The sequence below is a fragment of the Amblyomma americanum genome, chromosome 8 (assembly GCF_052857255.1).
Source record: "Amblyomma americanum isolate KBUSLIRL-KWMA chromosome 8, ASM5285725v1, whole genome shotgun sequence".
NCBI lineage: Eukaryota > Metazoa > Arthropoda > Arachnida > Ixodida > Ixodidae > Amblyomma > Amblyomma americanum.
Window position 1 is genome coordinate 49,480,252 of NC_135504.1, and position 8,483 is coordinate 49,488,734.

Below are 8,483 nucleotides of genomic sequence, written 5' to 3' on the forward strand. Positions count from 1 at the left end.
AAAGTGCGGTGAGGCGAAAGCCTTTAGCGCGGTGGCGCTGCTTGTGTCACTGATGTGTGGTTATGATATTAAATAAGTGTACAATTGTTTGTGAATCTTAAATTCTGGAAGCAGTGGAGGGCGTTTGGGAGGCATCCGTCTGATTCGACGCCTTTCCGCAAACACTCTCCAGCGTCCTAGAGAAGGAGAACTACATATGGGTCGGCAGGAAGTAACGTACTCGTTAGCACACTCGGCTGCGGAACGGAAGGGTGGTGGTTCGCATCCCGCCGTGCACAAGGATGTTTTTTTTTTTTATCGAGTTGCTGGATGTAACGCCGGGCGGACGGACGGGAGAAAGAACCATTAAAGGCATTTCGCAGGTTGACAAAGATGCCTTTGTTAACCTGTGAAATTGTTTCATAATAGTGTTTTTATTCTTCCATTTCTCATTCATGGGACTTTGCTATCTTTAACTATATTATATCACAATCTTTCCCTGCTTCGTGAACTGTCTATCCAGAGCCGTTAGACGTATATAACTAAACATTGGTATTCTGTCTTGTTTTGGACTGTACCAAACCCTGGCCAATGCTCCGTCGTTGGTATACGCATTTCAACGGAAGCCAACAACAACACAAGCCCCAAACCGTATCTACTTATGGACCTAAAAACAGAGCCCGCACCTCGAGGGAATTAATAAAATCGGGTGGCAGTTCAAGAAATTTTCTTTCCGCTGCTTTATATGGATGAGTACACGTGTATGTGCAGGTGCCGAGCGCAACTCGAGAAATTACTTTGGAGTGTGCAGAATGACATGGTTGAAAGGAAAGTAAAAGTCCACATCAGGAGGTATTGTGTGAACGGCTGTTGAATCGCAGATGGGTTTCGGCTCGGCAAAATGTTATGACAGCTATATACGTAGACTATCTTGAATCACCTGCCCTTGTGATGAAACGGGCCTTCCTGTTTTTTTTTTTAACTTTTATAAAGTCAATTTCTCTTTCTCTGCTGTTATGCTGCATTCTTGCACATTTTCCTTTATCGTAAACCAACGCATTTTAATGTTTGTTTACTATTCATTCTTTTGTCCGGCGTGAGATGTAAGCTGAATTTTAAACGGTTGCCTTGCTGGGCTTCGTCAAGCTTTTCACTAAAGCTTTTATCTGTGGAAGCCCATCATAATTTCTGGCGAATAAAGTTCAGTGTTCCGTGTTCAACTAATCTGTCGGTAGACGTCAGAAAATGTGTCTTTACATTGTTTGGGGCATTCTCCGCCATGCTGACAACTCCACATGAATGGCAAGGCTTCGTGAAAAAGCTAGAGTTTTACACGTGCAGGCAGTCCCAGGGCAAGGCGATGAGAAAAGCACGCATGCAGCTGTCGTAACTGTAGACACGGAGGTTTCACTGCCTGATATTTCTCGGTGATTATTTCTTGCGACCGGTGGTCTAAACCGTTATCGAGTTTTGCAATGCTTGCAAATTAACCTTCCCCACTGGCTAGACGCCGCGCTTTTTAAGCATTCTGTCATGTACCACCATGATATGCAAAAAGCTGAACACAAAATTTTTAAGCGCGCGATCATTTTGACACTGCTCTCAGGACGCACTTAGCCGACGATGTTGATGTAGTTTGCCTCAAGTCCTGGAGGAGCTTGGATGAATATAGGTTGTTCTACGTGACGTGCACGTATTGAAAACCTGTTTGAAGCATGAACTGAGTTCTGTGTAATATCCAGCAAGTCTGGACATCTCTTTCTCTAACAGCACCCAGTGCCCGTTGTTGGCAATATATGGGTGTAACTCGATAGAAACGCGTTCACAGAGTTTAAAATTTCGATTCGTCTTGCATTCAAAATGATTCAAAAGCTATCAGTGTATGACAGTTGTACTTGCTTGCCTGCCCAACGTAAAATAGTCTTACTTAATGATCCTAGTAAGTTCCAGCAATGCTTGCATTAGCCTGCTTTTTGCCGAAACGCATTTCACATGATTGGCGGCTTCGAACGGATTGATAGACGGACGGACGGACGGACGGACGGACGGACGGATGGATGTATGGATGGACGGACGGACGGACGGACGGACGGATGGATGGATGGATGGATGGATGGATGGATGGATGGATGGATGGATGGATGGATGGATGGATGGATGGATGGATGGATGGATGGATGGATGGATGGATGGATGGATGGATGGATGGACGGACGGACGGACGGACGGACGGATGGACGGATGGACGGACGGACGGACGGCCGGGCGGGCGAACAGATGGACGTACGGATGGATGGATGGACTTGTGTGTGTGCGTGTGTGTGCGTGTGTGTGTGCGTGTGTGCGTGTGTGCGTGCCTGTGTGTACCTGTTAGCAGCATGCTCTCTGAAACAGTTTTTTTTGGTTGTTCTTTTTCTTTATATTTATCTCAGCAATCTTCCAAATATAAAGGTATTATCAATAATATTCGCAATTTTCTTTTCACTTCCACCGTCACCTAAAGCGCCACGCTATAGCCGCTTTCTTGCGAATAGGCAAAATAGGCAACAGCTGCACTTAGAACAGAAGACAATGACGCGGAGAAAAACACAGGACGAGTTTGTGGTCTCAGCGGTGACGCTCATGAATACTTTTTTGATAAACCAGACAACCTGCTGTCAACATCGACTCCTCAGGAACTGTTCGGGTAATAAATGATGTTTTGGCAGAAATGTAATATATTCTTTTTCTTCTGCTGCGTGTGAAAAAAGCGGCCTTAAATGAGGACCACGAGCTTTTCCATTTGAGTGTCACAGTATGCTCCTGCTGAAAAAAAAACTTACTATTATTAATTGTGAAAAAAAGGGAGAGCGAAATTCATATAAATTTCTACTCAAGGGGTGAAACACGAATGCGATGAAGGTGAAAAATTCCGCAAAAACCAATTGTGTCCGCACGTCTTGGACATAGTAAGCAAGTGGTCAGCCCGAGGAGCGAGAGACGTACTTTTAGAGCAAGCTTTAAACTGGGTTTCTTAACTTAGGTGAAAATCTTCTCCTCCCTCGGCAGCAATGTTTCCATGGTGAACGGGCATATCATGCCACAATAAGAGCTCTGTGAGTTTAATGGTAGCCGCCAGCGACTGCTTCATTCCAAAAACAAAAATAACCAACAAATTGTGGTTTTTATTATGTCTTATTTATTGCAAGCGGCACTTAGGGAAGCCGAGTTAAATGGAAACAAAATAAGGGGAGTGAGGGAAAGATGAAGATGAGAACGCGCAGGAAGCAAATAAAAGCTGTCAGGAAAAAGGAAAACAGTTAACACCCACCAAGCGCCTCATAATACACGTGTGGCCCCTTTGAGCGGCTGTTCCCGCAGAAACCTCGTTAAGAAATTTGATCAACGAACGGGATTACCACTAAGCCGCTGTCGCCAATTAGGAGGCGTCGCACGGGTTTTATGGCCCTCGAAGCGAAGGCGAGAGCGGTTTTACATTACACCTCCGAGGCTCTAGCAAGGAAAACGGAGTAGGAAAGAGTAAGTACAGAGTAAATAGCAAGAGAAGAAATTGCGCAATAGGCAGACAAAAATAGCGACCATAGACTTCACGAGAGCCTTAAATCCCGCAGACAGCGATTCGCCGTTCCCTTGTTCGCTTCCTTTTACTCCTCATTCCAATAAATATGGGATCCCGTTTAAAAGAACGCATTTTAAGAACGAAAAAGAAAAACTACAATTCACTAAGCCGAAGCGAGGAGAGAGAGTGGGGGAAGTTCTTAATGAAGACATTCGAGACGGAGGCAGCTGGCGTAATTAAGCCTAATTAATAATTAAAGCTAATTAGGACAGTATCTTCCCTGCTTATGCAACCAAATAGGGGTGGCTTAACACGGCAAGCCGGAAAGAAAATGAGGTTTAAAGGACGGCTCGCAATCAGCCAGCACCCGTCCATGTAGGGGGCGCGCTATTCGCTAACGACTGCCCGGCGCTCACTCCGATGTTTCTTTTCTGCCTCCGCTTCGCACGTGCTCTGCAGTACAAGTCAAACAATCCGATTGTTCCTTTTTATCTAGACCTCACGATGGATCGTGATTGTACGGTCGGTTTTTCTTTATCCGTTCGGCCCATAATTGGCCGCTTGGTTCCACGCTGTACTTCCTTTCCGCCCACAAATCGTCTGCGCGTGGTTGGAGTCGTCTGCGTATAGCCCGGATATCGCCTGCTCCTCTGCAGCGACCCGATGACGTTAACTAAGAGCCAGCGACGATTGGTTACACGGGAAAAAGGCAAGAGCCACGGTAAAAAAGAAATGCTCTCTGCTTTAATTAAAGCTTGTCAACCGGGCCTAGAAGCAGATATAAAAAGAGCACTTATTAATATGCACGAAGCATAACCGAGCTTTCGTGTTCACGTGCAGATGACGCCGGCAAAAGCGCTCGTGTTGTGTATAAAGCAGCCGCCAGTGTATGTCTGTTGAATGCCAATTAGGCTGACGGAGATGTTCAGGACAATACGTGCGCTATGTTTACCCTGCATCACTTGTCCAGGCGGAAAATCCAAGCGGAAAGGAGCAAAGTGCGTATGGAAAGGAGTGGGCTTCAGTGGGGAACTATTCAATTCTCAGCCCAAAACAAAAGAATTATTGCAATTAATGGAGGTGCGCTAGAAAGGGCTTGTTGCATGTTCGTTAACGTTCATCGAATAATTAGTCAAACGCATGTCTATATAAGCGGTGTTATCCGGTGTCTGCGGCTCTGGGTCAGGCACTCCGAAATCTCCAAAGCGCTTGCTTTGCTTATTTTAACTCATTAGATGACGACTGCTGTTCGTTGATAACATCCTATACCTGCAGTCACGAACAGGAAACTGCACATTGAGCTGGACAGGTAATTAGGAAAACGGATAAGTAGCGTAGCTGACTCTGAAAGAAAAAAAAAGAACGCCGCATGGGAGCGCTGAGTGTGCGGGGTAAGAATGAGTTGAGATTAGAAAATTTCCGGAAATAGGAAGATCGCAGAATGCGCATTGCCGGGCTCATTGGAAATCAATGGAAGAAGGTTTCGCCCGGCTGTGGACGCTGCGTGTTGATGGTGCTGATTGTTCGTTGAAAGCACGAATAAACGGAGAGCTGGTGTTCTTGGTGCCGCACCCCGGTGCACGACATTCGCGGCTGGACCTTCCCCGGGATGTCATCTAGATAACTCATAACCAACAAGTAAGTTATAAAATCTAGGAAGCTATCCTCCTCTAGGAGGGTGATTAATGAGTGTGGAACTTGACTAGGGTGTGGCAGTGTATCTTTTATCATTATACTGGGAAATTCTACTGCCTGTAAAGAGAGACCGACACTACACGGTAATAGTGCCTCTCGATTCGTACCTGCCGTTCGTTATGTCATAGGAGCGCGAACTTCCTCGGTGGAGACTATGGCACGAGTGGAATCCTTTAGACACTTATTCCTAAAAGCATTAGGTTAAGCATCTCAGACTAGTATGCTAGCGGCGACATTGTGCCTAAAGCACACTGTGAAATATTCCCTGCAATTTCCCATCACAGTGCTGTACCTCTTCACATATCTTGCGCGTCTGAAACGAAATCCGCAAAGCTTTTTTTGTTTTATAGCTTCTCTAAACCGGTGCTGTATCAATTTTTGATGCTTTCTCTTTTCATTTTATTGACTTCGACAATAATACTGATAAGATACGCGTATTTTCGCACAGGTTTTACAGTGATGTCAACAGTTGTATTCGTTTTGTGTCCGTAACTGTTAAAACAGCAAAAAGTACCAACCAGTGGATTGCCAGGAAAATATTTGCACTACAGAGGCGCCTAAAGATGACGAAAAAAAATCTTCGGCGCTTTATGCCGTGTAAATGCAATTTCATATTTACCTGCTAAAATTTCGAATGAAGTGGCCTTTGACAAAACGTTACTACGAGGAACAACTACCTAATTTTGTTCTGGCATCACCGGACAAGTTTTGAAGAGATATTGAACCAAAATCCTTGGACTGCTATACCTTCAAATTTCACATGGAACAGGTAGTTGGTTTATAAATAATACTGTTAGGGGTTATATTTACATACTTGAGTCGACGTTAGATTGGTGGGTCAGCGCGAACATACCGGGCTGCTTCTTTTGCGTCCTCACTTCGTTGTTCCTTCGGAGTTCGTAAGTGTAGTGTGTGACAGTATCAAATGCATTTAACGGAAACTTAAATCTGTTTTTACTAGACACGAGGGATGCCCCAACCTTCATACGATGTCCACTTGCCATGTATGATGGATATCACAATTTCAGATTCAGGTATCTCCCACATTACCCGCCGCGGTGGCTCAGTGGTTAGGGAGCTCGACTACTGATCCGGAGTTCCCGGGTTCGAACCCGACCGCGGCGGCTGCGTTTTTATGGAGGAAAAACGCTAAGGCGCCCGTGTGCTGTGCGATGTCAGTGCACGTTAAAGATCACCAGGTGGTCGAAATTATTCCGGAGCCCTCCACTACGGCACCTATCTCTTCCTTTCTTTTTTCACTCCCTCCTTTACCCTTCCCTTACGGCGCGGTTCAGGTGTCCAACGATATATAAGACAGATACTGCGCCTTTCCTTTCCCACCAAAACCAATTAAAAAATTAAAAAATTTCCAACACTCTGTTAAAACTTATTATAAAGGAGTCCCCGGGTGCTGACAAGGTCTCAAATTCCTTTCCTCAAAAGTATACAGAATAGGTTTCCAAGTGTTTGCATGCTTTGTTTACTGAATCGTTATGCGGCATTAAGGTACTGAATGACGGCCACATTAAGTTGTTACATAAAATTAGAAAGAAAGGCCGCATTAAAAATTATAGTCCAGATTTCATTAGCGTCAACAACTTGTATCGAACGGTTTGTTCGCGTTCATATCCTAGACGTTCTTGTAAACCATACTTTTCTAACAAAATATCAGCACGGCTTTAGAAACCCTCGATATGTATAGTTCGTTAAAACAATAGAAGATACTGCAAAATAAATTAGGATACGCAAATAAAATTAACGAAATAATAAGGGAGGAAATTACTCGTTGGCATCCACCCAAGCGTAGCCATACGGCTACAAAAGAAAGTTATACAGCTTCTACAGAAACTTGTAGTAGAAGAAAAATTCGTCCCTCTCCGGGGTTCGAACCCGGCACCACCGCTTCACCGGAGCAGTAGCTCTACCAACTGAGCTAACCGGGACGGCAAGCTTACGACAGGCCAAGAGCGAATTGTTAAATAACTCGAAATGCAGTCTCAAAGTTGTAGGCAATGTAGGAGGGATGTGGTCAGAAAAGAAATTAACGGAAAGTGCTGAGAAGAACAAACAATGCTCACAATCCTTGGGTGACGTGATTAGGTTTCTCACCTGCCACTCAGGCGGGTGGCACCCATCCCCTCGCCTATCACTAATTCCGCTGTTGCTCTGCAGCTGTTTTTTTTTAAAGCGAAATCTATTGCCCCCGGGGCATCAATGATGGGTGAAGGTGTGATGAACGATGTAGTAGAGATTAAATGAAAGGAAAAAGGTTAGCGAATTTGATGAAGTCCAGTAGAGAACGATGGTACGGTCCCTGCGTCCAAACAACGTATGAAGCATGGTTGCTTGATGAAAGACCTGCTTCGCTTATCAAGTTCACGCAGAGGGACTGCACCGACAAAGGCGAAGCGGCTTAGTGGAAGGTCTAGTGGAAACGCACAGAAAAACTCACGGGGCGGTTACCGCTGTGCAACGCGATTCAACGAAAGCTGTAAAAGTTTTACCAAGTTCACACAGAGGGACTGCACCGACAAAGGCGAAGCGGCTTAGTGGAAGGTCTAGTAGAAAAAAAAAACTCACAGGGTGGTCACTGCTGTGCAACGCGATTCAACGAAAGCTGTAAAAGTTTTACCAAGTTCACACAGAGGGACTGCACCGACAAAGGCGAAGCGGCTTAGTGGAAGGTCTAGTAGAAAAAAAAAACTCACAGGGTGGTCACTGCTGTGCAACGCGATTCAACGAAAGCTGTAAAAGTTTTACCAAGTTCACACAGAGGGACTGCACCGACAAAGGCGAAGCGGCTTAGTGGAAGGTCTAGTAGAAAAAAAAAACTCACAGGGTGGTCACTGCTGTGCAACGCGATTCAACGAAAGCTGCAAAACTTTCACTCTCCTTCCTCCTTTCATCGTAACCCCTCTCCGACTTCTTCCCGTGGTACTCCTCCGCTCTCGTCATTACCACCTCCGTCCACTATAACCACTGCCCAGGTGGTTCCCTCACTGGTCACCTTCCAATTAGGCACTCCGCTCGCACCATACGCTCTTTGCACGAGAACCATTCCTCCTGCCATGGCAACTCCTCTCCGGTTGTGCATTCCTCACACTTGCCATACCTTCCTCCTTCCAAGGTAACTATTCTACGGATGATCCCGGTGCTAACCACACTCCGGTTACGCACTCTACGACATTTGTCACACCCTCCTTCTTCTATACTAACCTCACTCCACGCGGTTTACAAGGCGTCCACACGC